At 49.7% G+C, this 13,854-nt stretch overlaps 1 long non-coding RNA gene across 1 annotated transcript; it reads left to right on the top strand.

Moving 5' to 3' along the window:
• The first annotated feature begins 393 nt into the window (after positions 1–393).
• Positions 394–12,437, top strand: LOC120995700. Its single transcript, XR_005777653.1, has 3 exons — positions 394–516; positions 6,463–6,466; positions 12,425–12,437. It is a non-coding gene; the product is annotated as an uncharacterized LOC120995700 (long non-coding RNA).
• The last annotated feature ends 1,417 nt before the right edge of the window (positions 12,438–13,854 follow it).

The following is a 13,854-nucleotide window of genomic DNA, read 5'->3' as shown; positions in this document are numbered from 1 at the left end:
GATCCCTATGTACAGCTTTAGCTGCCTTCACACAGTACATAGGACAATGACTTAAAGGGGGTCTGCAGTTCTTTTAAACTGAGGATCTATCCACTGGATAGATAACCCACGTTAGACCAGTAAAGGGTGGAGGAGATAGCCCCTCCCGAGGGCCGGGCGGCAGAAAAGCCCGGGAAGCAAGGAGGAGGGGCCGGGAAGATCGCCGCCTAGCAGGCCCAAAAGCCAGGGCCTCGATTTATGAGGCGGCCGGGAATGGAGCGAGGGGGGCGGGGCGAATCGCGGCCGTCCAGGGGCCTCCGGACCCACAAAACTAGGTGAGGAGGGTAGGGGGGGGGGGGGAGCGACGCCTGGGGGTTGGCGGAACAGGGCAAACAGAGCACCTGGGAGTCGGGAACGGGCCATGGAAGATGAGGCCTAGTCCCTGCAAAAGCCGGGGACTAAAGTACCGGGGAAGGCCCAGGAGAAGACTGTGTGGCCAGGGAGGAGAGAAAAAACCAACCAAGGGGGAAGAGATAGGTGGAGGAAGATGGAAGCTTCCCAGGACCCCCAGCTAAGGTGGATCCCACCCCCCTGGCCACAGGAGGAAACCTAACCCTGGGGCAGGGACGCAGGGACAGGGGAATATACTCACTATACTCACCATCTGATGTCTTCGGGCGCCGCACGGTCACCCCTTCGGCAGACTCAACACGGGAACCGTGGGAATGCCGGCAAGCCACTGCGGATGCAGTCTGTGGGGACTGGGTGACCGGCGATGGTACAGAAGTACGCGCCCGCAGGGGGGGCAACTAAAGTGGAACACGATGGAGCCCCAGCCTGCAGCAGGTATAACGGTGGAGATCACCGAGACCAGCAGAAGAGAGAAAAAAAAAAAGAATAAAAAATAAACAGCAGGACCTGCAAAAAAAGCAGGACAGGTCTGCCTCCTACGGACACTAGACAAAAACTGAATAGCCTTGTGCCTGTGGAAAGGGTATAGCCCAACGGGGAGGAGCCAACACTTTTTGTGTCTAGTGCCTCCTAGTGGTAGTTGGACATATACCCCATGGTGCTGTGTCCCCCAATGCCATGCACGAGAAAGTGTGGAGAAATTCAAAGGATATGAATACTTTTTCAAGGCACTGTATATAAAGGTTGGAAGTCTGACATTGTAGTGGATCTGGCATTGGATTAAAATATTGGTTGCCATCAAAAACTCATGCACTCTCAACTAAGCATACATACTGTATTTATTGCAGAGTTGACAGAGATACAGTAGCTTTTGGGAGGGATAGCTGCTGGCTTAATGAGCATTTGGTTGACAGTAGCTAAAATGCAAGGGAAGCTTTAGCCTGACTCACCAACATGAGGCGTGAGCAACAGGGTTGGACTGGCCCACCAGAGTACCAGAGGATCCTTCAGTGGGCCCAGGCTCTGATACCGTGGTGGACCCCAAAGATCTTTGAAAAAAAAAAACATTTCTCACATTTCTCTGGTTTTACAGACAATCTCTTGCCACTAGGGTCTACTTCTTTGATTCAAAATCTATTAAACTTTTTGGATGATATAGGGGGTGGACCTTGGAAATCATTTTCGTCTGGTGGACCCCAGAAACCCTACTGGTGAGCTGCTGTCCCATGCTGTGGCAGTAATTCCATGCTGGTTGCTAATAAAGTACATTTTAACTCTATTTTCAGATAAATATGTGCGGACATTAGTTCACTACATGGAACTAAAGATTTTGGATACATCGCAAAGACTGTGGCTTGCCATGTGACTATTACGCAAGGGCTCATTCACACAACCGTATTGTTGCCGTGCCCATGTTGTGGACTGCAAATATGGGTTCGCAATCTGCAAGATAGGGCAAAAGATAGGATATAGCCTATCTTTTGCGGTGGGGAGGCACAGATCGGAAGCCCGCGAAAACACTCGTAAGCCCTTCTGTGGGCTTTCAGGTCTGTGCCATATCGTGTGGATTGTGGACCCATTCAAGTCAATGCGGAGCTCACATGGTCACTTGTTTTTTGCAGACCACTATTTGCGGTCCTCAAACAAAATTATGTAAGGCTACTTTCCCACTCGCGTTTTGTGCGGATCCGTCATGTACAGATCCGTTCAGATAATGCAACCGTCTGCATCTGTTCTGAACGGATCCGTTTGTATTATCTTTAACATAGCCAAGACGGATCCGTCTTGAACACAATTGAAAGTCAATGAAGGACGGAACCATTTTCTATTGTACCAGATTGTGTCAGTGAAAACGGATCCGTCCCCATTGACTTACATTTTGTGCCAGGACGGATCCGTTTGGCTCAGTTTCATCAGACGGACACCAAAACGCTGCAAGCATTGTTTTGGTGTCCGTCTCCAAAGCAGAATGGAGACTGATCAGAGGCAAACTGATTGCATTCTGAGCGGATGCTTTTCCATTCAGGATGCATTTAGGGGAAAACTGATCCGTTTTGGACCGCTTGTGAGAGCCCTGAACGGATCTCACAAACGGAAAGCCAAAATGCGAGTGTGAAAGTGGACTAACCTATAAGGTTGCAAGGCATTTTTATAATTTTTTTTTACACAGACATACCAGGAACAATGATATATTATGAAGGGATTTCCAACCCCCCTTAGGATATGTTCCTATAGGCTCACAATATTGAAAAAATAAACTATATAATATACCTTATTATCAGTGTGAAATAGCATGTTGCAGAGCATTAGGTTATGCGGCAGGAACCACAGGCATAGTCAGCCATAGTGACAGCTGACTGCCATGGTTACATGACAGCTATCACACATCACACAGCTATGGCAACAAGCAACAGAAGAGAGCTGGTAAATATAATAAAAAGTGTATTTTATTAATATCCTGAGCCTGTGGGAACATATTGTTAAGGCCTTATGCACACGACCGTTGTTGTGTTCCGTTCCGCAAAATGGGGTTCCGTTGTTCCGTGATCCGTTTCCGTTTTTGTTTCCGTGTGTTTTCCTTTATCTTTGGAGGATCACCAGACATAAAGGAAAGTAAAAAAAAAGTCTAAGACAGGTTTGCCATGCAAATGATAGGAAAAAAACGGATGCGGATGACAATCTTGTATGCCTCCACGTTTTTTAGCGGTCCCATTGACTTGAATGGGTCCGCGAACCGTTTTCCGCGAAAATAATAGAACAGGTTATATTTTTTTGACGGACTGGAACCATGGATCACGGATGCGGATGGCAAACGGTGCATTAGCCGAGTTTTCAACGGACCCATTGAAAATCAATGGGTCCGCAGAAAAGCACAAAAAACGGTGCAACGGACACGGAATAAAACAACGGTCGTGTGCATGAGGCCTAATGGTGACACCAGTGAGGAAGGAGAAAACTTGTACCTCCTCCTGTTTGACATTTAAATGCAACCTGTCAGTTTGAAATGCAGTGCAAGACACAGGCAGCATGTTATAGACCAGGACGAGCAGAGCAGATTGATATATAGTTTTGTGTGGAAAGATTCAGCAAAATTAAATTTATTCATAAAACTCTTTGCTCTTTGTGAGCTCAGTATCCCACTAGGCAGTCTTATTAGCACCACTCACTTGGCTACTGAGTTAGGAAAGAGCAGAGATTTTAATGAATAAATTACAAGTGTTGCAATTTTTTTTTCAATCTGCTCAGCATCTCCTGCGCTATAACATGATGCCTGCAGATTGTACTGCACGTTCAAGGTGATAGGTTCCCTTTAAAATAAATTTCTAAAAGTCCAAAACATTAAAACATTGATAAAATGTCAAGATCTGTACAGTTAATAGACCAAAGACACATTTTTTTTCAAAAATTATCAGTTACATGTATCCAAGCCGTGAGGTGTCTTTCACATGAGCGAGTTGTTCTCCCAGATACGATGCACTGAATCCTGACCCATTCATTTCAATGGGTCTGTGCACATGAGCATTGCTTTTCCATCGTGATCTTTGCGTTTAGGAAATATCGCAGCAAGTTCTTTATTGTGCATTTTTCACACAGCTCTGGCTCCATAGAAGTTAATGGGGCTTGTGTAAAATACAGAAGGAATCCGGATGCAATGCATTTTTGAGTGATGCTTATGTAGTGCTCTGGAGCACGAGTACTTTGACGTCTGGACATTTGTGGACATTTGCCCATTTCCCCTATGCAAAGTTATAAACTTTTTACTTTATTTTACTTGAAAGGGTTAACTTGCACTGTTTAACACAGTGTAACTGCATTTTTTATGTGTGTTGTGATATATGTATCCTGTTCATTTGCACTGCATTTGCGTGGTTCTATGCAAAGGGTTAATAAATACTGAGAGACATCTGGGAAATTCTAGCAAAGAATGAGAAGCTAGTAAAGTGAGGCCGGACGAAGCGGCACGCTTCAGGGGAGGCCGACATGAGGGGTTTTGTGAGCAAGGGTCAGGGAAGGTAAGGGTTAAGTGGATGAGTGCAGGAAAAGGGGGGAGGAGCTAGAAAGGGGCGGGGAGCGGCAGGCTGAAGTAGTGGTGAGGCAGGTCAGCGCCCGCCATTTTAGGAGCAGAGAGCCAGCATCTGGCAGAGAGCCAACATCTTCTGAACTGCAGCATCGGATTCAGCAATGGCAGAAGCAGTGGAGGTGATGCTGCGGCGCTTGAGGGAAGCGGCGGACACCAGGGGCAGCGACTGGCTGAAGCAGCAGGTGACCGCATTGCTAGGGGGGGCGGAGGTGGGTACGTCTAGCCCTACTCTAGCAGCTACACGGCCGCGGCGGGTACGGCCGCCGGCGCGCCTGAGCCCTGATTTACCCCCCCGGGTCCGGCGCCGTGTCAGGAGCCCCACAAGGGACCCTCCACGCCGGGAGCATTCTAAGGCTACTGCGGCCTCCCGGCGTGGGAGGAATCCATATGTCCGGCGGGACCCTCCAGAGGCTGTGGGGCCTTCCCCTCAGCCCATCGCGGCAGCAACAGGGGAGTCAGGACCTGGTTCTGCAGGATCCCCTCCTGTCCCCAGGAGTCGGAGGCCTGCTCAGCGTGGGAGAGGTAGTGGCAGCAGAGGCAGCAGCGGGGCTGCGCGGTCGGCCAGGGCGGCCCGGCGCAGGCCCTTACAGGATGAGCCCCTTTTAGTGGCACACGAGGCTGCGCCTGTAGGTGCCAGGGACGGGCGCAGGCCTTGCCATGATGCGCTTCTTACAGAGGAGGAGGACGAGGCTGTTCTGGACGGCTCCCCGCCCCAGAGCAGGCCTCTTGGGCATGAAGACAGGCGTGCAGATGCTTATATGGAGGACAGGGAGTTGCGCAGGCCATTTCCTGAGGGCGGACAGTTTGCTACTGGTCCTGACACCGTGGAAGACAGAGGGCGTCCCAGAGCCATTCCTAACGCACCCAGCAGTGATCCGGCTGGGGTGCTGCCGGCGAACAGCGCAAGTACCTATCAAAGGAATGTCGTGGATCCAGGAGTCGTCCGTCAGGAATCAGGACCTGCGGCTGCCGGGTTCACAGCACCCGGGCAGCTAGGTGAGACATCACTGGGAACACTGTTATCTATATTTAATGTGGCGCCTGGGGCGGGGGGGAGCAATAGTGCTATTATCGGTGGTTTGGGGCGCTTGCTGTGTGGTTTAGCTGGGGTTAGTCAGGATAGGGGGGCAACGGGGGCTACCCCCTTAGCAGCGTGGGGGTTGGGGGCAGAAAATAGCAATGTACCGGCGACCGCTAACAATAGTAATGTAGCAGTGGCCAATAGCACAGGTGTAGCCGAATCAGTGTCAGTGCAGACGCAGGCGGGAGGTGAGGAGGATAGGCCCAGATTAGATGACGCCGCAAAAGGGGAGGTGTATGTTTGCTTTGAGGGTCCCCTGGGAGCGCATTTGAAAACGGAGGTGCGTGAGAAAATTTGGAAGGGAGAGTATATAGAAATTTTTTCGCTGCTTCCGTTGGAGCGGTTCAACCTTGATGTGGTAAAAAAGGACGGAGTAAGAAAGGAGGATGATGATAAGCGTCGCTATCGCCTTATCCCTAGGTCATTTAGTAATTGGCTACAGGCCTTTGCTATTTTGGCAAGTGTGATTGGGGAGAAGAGTCCGGAATGCTGTTCCCCTTTATTTTGCTATCTGGATGCTATTGGGGAAGCCTATAGGGTGTATGGGGGTTCCGGGTGGTTACGGTATGACGAGCAGTTTCGTCAGAGGAAAGCGGTCCGTCCTAATATGAGATGGGACCATAAGGACATTGCGTTATGGATGAGGGTGACAGCGCCAGGTAGGAGTGGTCAGTCCTTTCGGAGTGAGTCAGGGGTTGGGGTACAGCAAGGTACAGGGACGCCCCCAGTTGGAAGAGGATACTGCTTCCTTTTCAATGAGGGAAGTTGCAAATTCGGCCAAAAATGCAAATTTAGGCATGAATGTTCCGTGTGTGGCGGGGGCCATGGGGCTAGCAGATGTTTTAGAGGGGGTAGACAAAGGGGGGGGGATAGTTTTGCAAAAGGGGCAGACCCCAGTGCGAGTGGAAAGGAGGGTGGGGCATCTAAATAGATATCCGAACCAGGAGTTAGCTGAATTTTTGTATTCAGGGTTTAAGTTCGGTTTTCATATACCTTCACACCCGTTACCAGTCTTAGAGAAGCGGAAGAATTTGCGCTCGGCATTGCAGTTCCCGGACATAGTGACAGGAAAGTTAGCTAAAGAGGTTTCCCTAGGGAGGATGGATGGTCCGTTTGTTACATCACCCATCAGTAACTTGCGAGTTTCCCCTTTGGGTTTGATCCCTAAGAAGGAGCCTAATAAATTTAGGCTCATCCACCATTTATCATTCCCTAAGGGTGCGTCGGTCAATGAGGGCATTGACCCGGAACTTTGTTCTGTGGTTTATGCTTCCTTTGATGCGGCTGTGGAATGGGTAAGGAAGCTGGGTCCGGGTACCCTGTTGGCAAAATGTGATATTGAAGCGGCATTTCGGTTGTTGCCAGTTCACCCGGATAGTTTGTATTTACTGGGTTGTTTTTGGAATGGCGCTTATTTTGTGGATAGGTGTTTGCCAATGGGCTGTTCAATATCGTGTGCATATTTTGAGCGTTTCAGTTCTTTTCTGGAGTGGGTGGTGGTTCAGGAATCAGGTTGTCACTCTGTCATTCATTATTTGGATGATTTCCTGTGTTTGGGGCCGGGGGGATCTAGGGTTTGTTCGTTGTTGTTATCCACATTACAGTCTGTTTTTGAGTGTTTTGGAGTCCCGTTAGCGGTGGACAAAACGGTGGGGCCGGCTACTGAGCTAAGTTTTTTGGGTATTGTCATAGATACACAGCGGATGGAGTGTAGGCTACCAGTAGACAAAGTGTCAGATTTAAGAACAGAGGTGGCGGCGGCATTGACAGCAAAAAAGATTCGTCTGCGGGACCTGCAGTCTTTGTTGGGCAAATTAAATTTTGCATGAAGAATCCTACCTATGGGCCGCATTTTTAGTAGGAGGTTGGCTTCGGCGACAGGAGGGGTGGTGTCTCCCCACCATTTTATTAGACTAGGCAGTGAGTTGAAAGGGGATTTGAAAGTTTGGGATTCCTTTTTAAAACAGTTTAATGGCAGAGCATTAGTTATGGGGGGGGTGGTTGATGCGTTTGATTTCGAATTGTTTACGGATGCTGCGGGTGGAGCGGGTTTTGGGGCGTACTGTGAAGGGCAGTGGTGTGCGGGTCGGTGGCCTGAGTCCTGGGTACGAAAAGGGTGGGTAAAAAACGTGGCATTGTTGGAACTCTTCCCCATTGTGTTGGCAGTCACGCTCTGGGGGGAGAAGTTTCGGCACAAGAAGGTTCGTTTCCATTGTGACAACTTGGGAGTTGTGCAAGCCATCAACAGGGTAACGGCTTCTTCCCCCCCAGTTATTTGCCTATTGCAGCAGTTGGTTCTCCGGTGTTTGTCCCTTAATGCTTGGGTGTTTGCGGTGCATGTGCCTGGTTCCTCTAACTGTATAGCTGACGCACTTTCTCGTTTTCAGTGGGAGCGGTTTCGCCAGCTGGCCCCGGAGGCAAGTCAGGTCGGATTGGTGTGTCCAGAGTCGTTGTGGGAGATCCTGGAGGTACCGTAGCTTGTCTGTTGCAGGCATCATTGAGTGAAGGCACGTGGAGGATGTACGATAGGGCTTGGAGTAGGTGGCAGCAGTGGTGTAATGACCTAGGGGTCGAGGTACTGGACGGGGAAATTCCATTGTTACTGTTCATTGGCCACGTGAAGGATCAAGGTTGGTCGGTTGCCAAGATCAATGGTTGCATGGCGGGCTTGGCTTTCGGATTCAAGTTGCGGAATTCCCCGGACATTACTAAGTCCTTTTTGGTCCGACAAATTTTGAAGGGTTATAGAAGGTTTCAGCGTGTCAAAGATTCCCGCCTACCGGTGTCCTTTTCGTTATTGTTACAGTTAGGGGAGCAGGTAGCTGGAGTGTGTCGCTCGGCTTGGGAGCTGAGCTTATTTAGACTAGCCTTTGCTCTGGCTTTTTTCGGAGCCTTTCGTTTAGGGGAGTTAGTGTGTGCAAGTGTGCAGCGGGAAGGGGGTCTGAGGAGTGAGGATGTAACGTTATATGACGACAGGGTGCTGATTTATCTGAGATTTTCAAAGACGGATCAGGAGGGGAGGGGTCATTTAGTCTCATTGTTTGAGGTGCCGGGATGTCTATTGTGTCCAGTACGGTGTTTGCGGGATTTTCAAGGAAGGGCAGGGGTCGCGGCAGGCCCGATTCTCAGACACGAGGATGGCTCCTTTTTATCACGATTTCAATTTATAGCGGTATTCAAGAAATGTTTGCGTAATCTAGGAATGGACTCTGGCAAGTTTACGGGTCATTCCTTCAGGATAGGTGCTGCCACGGAGGCTGCTCGCTTGGGGGTGCGAGATGAAGTGATTAAGCGTATTGGGAGGTGGGAGTCGGAGCGTTTTCGGCTGTATGTGCGTTTAGGGGCAGTTTAAGGCTGTGTCTAACCATGTTTGTCTCGTTCTTTTTTCAGGTGATGCCCCGTTATTAGTTTGGATCCTGGGCCATTCGTTCGTGTTCTGGGGGGCATTACGAGCGGATGTTCGGGCAGAATGGGCGGCAGCTGGGGTTTGATCGGGGGACAGCCATAGTAAGATGGATCGGACGCAGAGGTATGGTGTGGGGTAGTGTCTTGCAGGAGGTTCATCGGCAAGCCAGGTTAGATAGAGTCCCAGATATCTTGGTGTTGCATGTTGGGGGAAATGACCTAGGGGTCCGACCTTGCAGAGAGTTGATCAGGGATATACGTTTTGATTTTTTGCGTTTGTGGTCCCTCTTCCCGTCAGTTGTCACTGTGTGGTCGGACATTGTCCCCAGGAAGGTCTGGAGGGAGGCGAGATCGGTTGAAAGGCTGAATAAGGCTAGGATTAAGCTGAACAGGGTGATTGGGCGGTTCTGTGCCAAACATGGGGCGGTGGTGGTGAGGCACCCCGAGTTGGAAGCAGGAACAGGAGGCTTTTGGAGACAGGATGGAGTCCACCTCAATGCGGTGGGCATTGATTTGTGGTCACTGGACTTGCAGGGAGGTATTGAAACAGCCCTCCGGGTGTGGCGGAACGCGCGAGCTTAAGGGCTGTCAAGCTGCGCGTTGTTGGCGGGGGGAGGTCATAGAAGCTGGGGCTACTGGATGGTAACGGTGAATGAGAGGGCCTCAATGGTGGGGCTGGACTCTCAGAGTTGGGGCACCTGGTTGGCTTGGTATGGCGTCCGTCAGTTGGTGTCCCCGAGCTTGTGGTACGCGGCTGGGGGCAAGATGGAATTGCCGTGGTGGTTTGTGGTCGTTTAAGGTGCAGTTAGGCGGCTTCTAGGACCCCCCTCGTCAGTTAGACATGTATATATTTATATATATATGTCATTGTTATATCAAGTGTTATGTTTATTCATGTTATTTATATTACTTAATAAAAGACGGCTGCTGTGGCCGATTTAATCCAAACAGTGGCTGTGTGTGGTTATTGGGAGAGGAAATGGGGAAGGTTAGTTAGCTAAATGATGGGGTAGTGGACCCGAGCGTAGCCAATAACCCTACTCAAGTGAGGCCGGACGAAGCGGCACGCTTCAGGGGAGGCCGGCATGAGGGGTTTTGTGAGCAAGGGTCAGGGAAGGTAAGGGTTAAGTGGATGAGTGCAGGAAAAGGGGGGAGGAGCTAGAAAGGGGCGGGGAGCGGCAGGCTGAAGTAGTGGTGAGGCAGGTCAGCGCCCGCCATTTTAGGAGCAGAGAGCCAGCATCTCCCTCCCTCCCTCCCGTAGTGTGTACTTGGATGTTTCAGGGCGGCAACGGTATATTATAGAGGGGATGCATATATAAAAAAAAAAAAAAAAAAATGTGTATTTTATAAATAAATAAATGTATTAAAAAAAAAAAAAAAAAAAAAAAAAATGGACAAGGGGTGGGGGACGGAGTGTGTCTTTAAGTGTTGCGTTTGTCGCAGCAGTCGTGGCGGGGGGAGGTCATAGAAGCTGGGGCTACTGGATGGTAACGGTGAATGAGAGGGCCTCAATGGTGGGGCTGGACTCTCAGAGTTGGGGCACCTGGTTGGCTTGGTATGGCGTCCGTCAGTTGGTGTCCCCGAGCTTGTGGTACGCGGCTGGGGGCAAGATGGAATTGCCGTGGTGGTTTGTGGTCGTTTAAGGTGCAGTTAGGCGGCTTCTAGGACCCCCCTCGTCAGTTAGACATGTATATATTTATATATATATATGTCATTGTTATATCAAGTGTTATGTTTATTCATGTTATTTATATTATTTAATAAAAGACGGCTGCTGTGGCCGATTTAATCCAAACAGTGGCTGTGTGTGGTTATTGGGAGAGGAAATGGGGAAGGTTAGTTAGCTAAATGATGGGGTAGTGGACCCGAGCGTAGCCAATAACCCTACTCATGTTCCACAGCTTCAATAGCGTTTAAAAAAGAGCATGTTTTAGAGGGAAAAAGCCAGACTTGTTTACCAAAAAAACAGACAGCCTGACCTTGTGACTGTCTGAGAAAACCATATTTGCGGATGCAAATAGGGGGGACATTGTGTCATGCCCCCAGTTATTTGCATGCGCAAAAGATGTGTGTGTGTGATTTATGACTTACCTGGTAACAGGCTGAAGTCATCTGGAGCATCTTGATTGGAGGATGGATCAACGGCTGGTCGCGTGGAGAAACCTATAAAAGAAGGGAGATGTCAGTTGCTGCGCGTAAGTGGCAGTGAAGAATCCGGACCTGCACCTGAAAAAGAGAAATGGAAGAATTACTTAAACAGTTAATCAAGAAGGCAGAGACTTACGGAGGCGAGGACTGGCTCAGAAGATGTCTTCAGATGGATTCCAGCGCCGGAGATCGCGATCTTCAATCAATTCATTCGGTCTGCGCATCCACCTCAGGCAGGAGCGCAGAGACGGCAACGATGGATGACATCATCGCTGTGCACAGCCGCATCGATGCTCCGCTTTCTCCCCCACCTAAGGGTACTTTCACACTAGCGTTATTCTTTTCCGGCACTGAGTTTCGTCCTAGGGGCTCAATACCTGGAAAAAAACTGATCATTTTTACCCCCATGCAAGTCTGAACTGGATGTCTTCAGTTCAGACTTTTTGCCATTTCAGTACAGAGAAAATACCGCAGCATGCTGCAGTTTTTTTTCCGGCCAAAAAGACTGAACACTTGCCGGAATGCCGGATCCGTCATTAAGTGTTCCAGTAAAACGGATTGACCGAAAAAAATGCTAAAAAATTATACCGGAGTTTTTCCGGATGACACCAGAGAGACGGATCCGGCATTTCAATGCATTTGTCAGACGGATCCACATCTGGATCTGTCTGACAAATGCCATCACTTTGCATACGTTTTGCCGGATCCGGCAGGCAGTTCCGGCGACGAAACTTCCTGCCATAATCCTCTGCCACAAGTGTAAAAGTGCCCTAAGAAGAGGACAAGAAAAGAGAAGTTATTCACCACCACAAGATACTGTGAGACGCAGAAATACAAAGATAAAAAACTGTCACATACTTACCAACGGTCTCCAGTCCCAACAGCCAGGACATCTCATGCACCTGAGAAAGAAATTACACTTATCAACATTCAAGAGGGTGAGGATTTATTTACACACTCAGAAAATAGTGACTGCTTTATGCAGGGCAATAACACAAAAAATAATCCTTTGATTCTAAATACTGACACCAAATTAGAGGATAGGGTGCAGTTATTCAAGGAATGTATTTATTTAATGTCTAATAAGGAGAAAAACGAGATTTTTGTATAACTTACCAGTAAAATCTGGGTATAGCTCATCTCCATAGGAGGCGTGACACTAAGTGAAAGCTGTTAAGCCCCTCCTCCACAGCTATACCCTCAGCCTGGAGAGAGAGACTGCCAGTTGCGTGTCCAAGCAGTGAGAAAAGGCAAAGTCCAACAAGGAACCAACAAGCCAACTACCCAACGGGTAACACAAACTCGGAAACCGTGTAGAGAAAAACAATGAATGGGTGGGTGCTGTGTCCCCCAAGGAAAGAGCGAGAAAGAGATTTTACTGGTAAGTTATACAAAAATCTCGTTTTCTCGCCCAGTTTCCTTGGGGGACACAGAAGACCTTGGGACGTTCAAAAGCAGTCCAAAAGGGGAGGGACCACAGCTCCAAGGCGAAGCACCCGAAGGCATCAAGGAACCGCCGCCTGCAGACCCAGGCGGACCAAGGCAGCATACGCAGAAGCCAGAGTATGCACCCTGTAGAACTCTGTAAAGCGTGCAAGGAAGACCTGTGGCCGCCTTGCTCAAATGCATGGCCGAAGCCCAATGCCTCCGGCCCAGGAGGCACCGACCGCTCTGGTGAAATGAACGGTGACAGCAAAGGCAGAATCCTGCCCTCGGTGCGGTAACCTCAGCAATAGCCAATCTGATAAAGCGGAGGAAAACCACCCTGGAGTCCGTCAACTCTAAGCGCGGACCTCCAGGAAACCCAAGAGACCGAACGTCGACAAGAGTCGGAGATCTCCAAGTAAAACCGGCAAGGCCCAAACAACGTCCAAATCGGTGAAGTGTTGAAGCGAAAGGCAACACCCCCTTCAGAAGGAAGGAACGGGATGTAGAAACAGCCCTGTCCTGGGAAAAGACAGAAGGCTCAGAACAAAAAAGGGGCCATTCAGGCACCCGTCAGAGACACGACTGATACGGAAACACAACCGTACAGGACAGGCGGGGTAGAGAGAACTTCTGTAACTGCTCCAAGGAAAAGATTGGAGCACCGAGAGCTCAGTATGTAGTTCCCAGGGCGGTACCGAAGGACAGTACAGAGGAACCCAAGAGCCATTTCGAGTAAGAAGGTCTTGACAGGCCCAGAGGGCCGGGGAACGCTGGAAGAGGAAGAACAGCGCTGACACTTGACACCTCAAGAAAAGGAATCCCAGTCCCAGGTCCAGGCCGGACTGGAAAAAAGACAGAACCATGGGGAGAGAAAAAGTCAGAGTGGGGAATGCACAGCTTCCCACAGAACCCCAGACAAAAAAAACATAAGTCTTACGACAGATCCTGGACGAAAATACAGCCAGGAGCGGACAATAGCGAACCCGCTGGAGTCGCCTGGCAAGCGGGCGAAAACCCAATGTGATCAGGTGCAGACCAGAAACACGGGCAGAAGTCAACAAAACTGGTCCCGTCGGCCCCCGAGCAACGTTGTCCCGTATCCACCCGAGTGGGGGAGCAGAAGGACAGACGGAACGGAATCAAAGGGTCCGCCCAGTATCCGCCAGATGCCAGGACAAGACAGGCTAAAGTCCATGCTGATGTAGCCATGTTCTACAGTCCCGGTATGGGAGATCAAAGGACAATCTGTACCGAAAGGTAGTCCCCCCAAGTTACCGAGAAGGTAAGTCTACAGCAGGACCATTGTCTTAGAATGGACCAC

Source organism: Bufo bufo, chromosome 3 (genome assembly GCF_905171765.1).
Source record: "Bufo bufo chromosome 3, aBufBuf1.1, whole genome shotgun sequence".
Taxonomy (NCBI): Eukaryota; Metazoa; Chordata; class Amphibia; order Anura; family Bufonidae; genus Bufo; species Bufo bufo.
Note: the sequence above shows the minus strand (reverse complement) of the source record. Positions and strands in the feature narration are given on the sequence as shown.